This window comes from Mandrillus leucophaeus, unplaced genomic scaffold, assembly GCF_000951045.1.
Source record: "Mandrillus leucophaeus isolate KB7577 unplaced genomic scaffold, Mleu.le_1.0 Scaffold18, whole genome shotgun sequence".
Lineage (NCBI taxonomy): Eukaryota > Metazoa > Chordata > Mammalia > Primates > Cercopithecidae > Mandrillus > Mandrillus leucophaeus.
In genome coordinates this window covers 4,959,974-4,963,067 of record NW_012101809.1, presented here as the reverse complement: position 1 = coordinate 4,963,067, position 3,094 = coordinate 4,959,974, and the positions used below count along the sequence as shown (strand labels likewise).

General features: G+C 49.0%; 2 protein-coding genes across 4 annotated transcripts in view; one reads left to right on the top strand and one right to left on the bottom strand.

Moving 5' to 3' along the window:
• The window catches only part of PDCD11 (programmed cell death 11), a 60,378-nt gene extending 59,082 nt beyond the window's left edge, over positions 1–1,296 (bottom strand). The window contains exon 1 of the mRNA XM_011977537.1: positions 1,193–1,296. The gene's annotated coding sequence lies outside the window, so the exon portion shown is untranslated. The remainder of the gene's footprint in view (positions 1–1,192) is intronic.
• A 110-nt stretch (positions 1,297–1,406) lies between these two features.
• Positions 1,407–3,094, top strand: part of USMG5 (up-regulated during skeletal muscle growth 5 homolog (mouse)) — an 18,145-nt gene continuing 16,457 nt past the window's right edge. Inside the window, exons 1-2 of one of the 3 annotated variants that reach the window (XM_011977498.1) lie at positions 1,409–1,513; positions 1,866–2,151. The gene's annotated coding sequence lies outside the window, so the exon portion shown is untranslated. Of the gene's footprint in view, positions 1,514–1,865; positions 2,152–3,094 lie in introns of all 3 variants that reach the window. The other 2 variants (XM_011977496.1, XM_011977497.1) reach the window with 2 other exon arrangements.

Genomic DNA, 3,094 nt, shown 5'->3' with positions numbered 1-3,094 from the left:
AAGATCCTTTTTGCTGAAGGGTAAAAGATGAACAGAAGTTTGACAGGTAGAAGGGAATGTGAGAAAAGACATGGATGGGAAAAGCCTATTATTTCAATAAACACCAGCAATTTCCTTATCAAACAACTGTTCAAAGGCTTGCTGTTGTCTCTGAAGAATTATTCAGCTAGACCACTGGGAGATTAAAGCATAAAAACTGCAGTTAAATTTTAAAGGAGGCTGGGCACCATGGCTCACACCTGTAATGCCAGCACTTCAGGAGCCTGAGGCGGGCAGATCATCTGATGTCAGGAGTTTGAGACCAGCATAGTCAACTCGGCGAAACCCCGTCTCTACCAAAAATGCAAAAATTAGCCCAGCTACTCGGGAGGCTGAAGCGGGAGAATTGCTTGAGGCTGGGAGGCGGAGGTTGCATTGAGCTCAGCTCATGCCACTGCACTCCAACCTGGGGGACAAGGCAAGACTCCGTCTCAAAACATTAAAGGAGAAGTTGGGCTTTTTTGTGGAAGACCTTGAATTAGATATGGGTAGTTTACTTTGGCAAGTCAGAGACTTAAGCAGGGAAAGCGACAGAACAATAAGCAAGAAAAATATACTGCAGACTATAGATTGGACATGAAGAGGGACAGTACTGAAGGCAAGTAAATTTGGTAGAAGGATTCAAATGCATTGTTTCCTGTTATCTCAGTGATTTAAAAAAAAAAAGAAAAAGAAAAAGAAAGGATTCAAGTGCAGGACAGTAGAGAAACCAGGAGAACCAGAACTGGGTGTGAAAACAGAAGACAGGAGAGGTTAGTTTTGACAGACACTTGGCAATAAGAATCTAGAAGGGCTTAAGACTAGAGAAGTGATGACCGGGTGGGGTCAAGGATATGGAATCAGGGATGGGTATCAAAGAAACAGGAAAGTTCAGGGGGTTTGGTTTGCTGGGAATTTCACCCTTAATTTCCTTTCAAACAAAGGGAAACTGAGGCTCCAAAAAGTAAGGAGATCCAGGGGCACCTAAGATACTTAGGCTACTTTCGGAACACAAAGCCTGGAGTTACAGGGGCTGCTAGCACAGAGCCGGCTTCGAAGCGGGGCTAAGGTGGCCGAACCACACTCATCTAGCCGGTACCTGGCAGGGACCCAGGCCTGGGAGAGACCTGACAGCCATGAGGTTTCCTCCTTTTTCGCCTCTCCCTTTACTCACCCGCCCCGCGGCGTCAGCACCCCGCTAGCACTGAGCTCGAACCGCGGTACTCACACACGTGGAGACCAGGATACCTATGCTCCAGAGCAATTTTCCGGAAGTGTGGGCGGGCTCAACACCCTACTTCCGTTGCCATGTTGCGGAGGTGACCTAGAGAAAGGAATCGGAAGGGCGGGACTTGGAGCCGTAGCCAATCATCGCAGAAGGCCGAATCGCGGTGGCCGGCTAAACGCGTGCGGGGGAGGCGGCTTCTTCCGGCCGGGAAGAGAGGTGATTACTTTTGTTGAAGGACACCAGCTGCGGAATTTTTGGCTTTGGCAGGTGGGTGAAGAGGGGAGGCTGGGCTTGGACCGCCCGCCGTTTCTGGCCGAGGAACACCTCGAGGTCTTAGTTTTCGAGGAGAGAAACGGTGCGGAATGGGAAAGGAGCTAGAAAAAACTAGGGGCGCAAGGGGGCGGCCAGCGGGTGAGAAGCCTGGAGGTGAGGTGCATAGGTGCGCCCAAGGGCTCCCACAGTTTCCGAAGACCCTTAATTGCATTCGCCAGTGGAGAAAAATGAGGCCCTCCGCGAAGCGTCCCCCGAGGTCACCCAGTGACGTAATATTGGACGAGGACTAGGGCTTCTGACCCCCATCACCGGCCGAATTAACCTCTTTTCTTCTGTATGTACATAGCTGTTTGTTCCCACCGAGCTGTGCTTAGGAAGCTGGCCAGCCGGGCCTCCTTTAGCTACACTGCAGCCTTTTTCAAAGCGAGTGAATGTGGCCTGGCCCCTACAGTTCGCCAGGCCCGCTGTAAAAAGGTTAGATTTCAGTCTGTAGACTGTCAGTGGGAAGGCCTTTCCTAAGAGGTAGCCAGAACAGAGAGCTGTAAACTCCTTGAGTGCAAGAGACTGCTTCTGTTACGTGAGTGGTTGTCACTCATCTTTGCCTTCCTTACCTCGTGATCTCACCATTCCAGGTAGGTGTTAAGTTAGAAAGGAAAATAGTAATATCGAGGAATAGAGAAAGTAACAAGAGCTACTGGTCACTTTGAACCTTTAATAAAGTGCCCATCTCACAGATGGAGAGAGGCACGGAAGGATTAGCGGTGGCTCACGCCTGTAATCTCAGCACTTTGGGAGGCCGAGGCGGGCAGATCACCTGAGGTCCAGAGTTCGAGACCAGCCTGAGTAATATGGTGAAACCCCGTCCCTACCAACAGTACAAAAAGTAGCCGGGCATGGTGGCGCGCGCCTGTAGTTCCAGCTACTCGGGAGGCTGAGGCGGGAGAATCGCTTGACTCCGGGAAGCGGAGATTGCAGTGAGCCGAGATCATGCCACTGCACTCCAGCCTGGACAACAGAGCAAGACCTTGTCTCAAGAAGAGCTGTTAGCAGCTTAATTAAAACAGACCACCATTTAACAACATTAAATCACAACTGGGAGTCTTACAAAGGGCACTGTAAACATAAGGGTTCCTTTATGTTTGCCCTAAAGTAACCTGCCGCATGCTGAAGAATGCAGAACCAAGTTTTTCGACCTTACTCCATCATTCTCACCAGCAACAACCCCGTTCCCCATTTCACCCTCCATTTGAGCCTCTCGAGAGTCCTCCTCCTTTAAGACCCAGACTAACTTGAGTGATTGATTTCAGTTCTTGAACCATGCACTTCCCTGCAGTCAGAATTAGTCTTCTGTGGGATATCACAAAACATCAGCCTTCCTCCCATATTATGTGTAAAGGAAATTTAAAGCACCTTAGTATTGCTAGGCATATTCTCCTAAAAAGTTTCGTTAGATGTAATGTAGTGGAGGTTTTCAGTTAATGGTCAAAGTTAAGCCCTTGTTTTCTGTAGCGTTTCTCCTAAAAACCTACTTCACACCCTAAGAAATGAATCCAAAAATGTATCATGAAATGAATG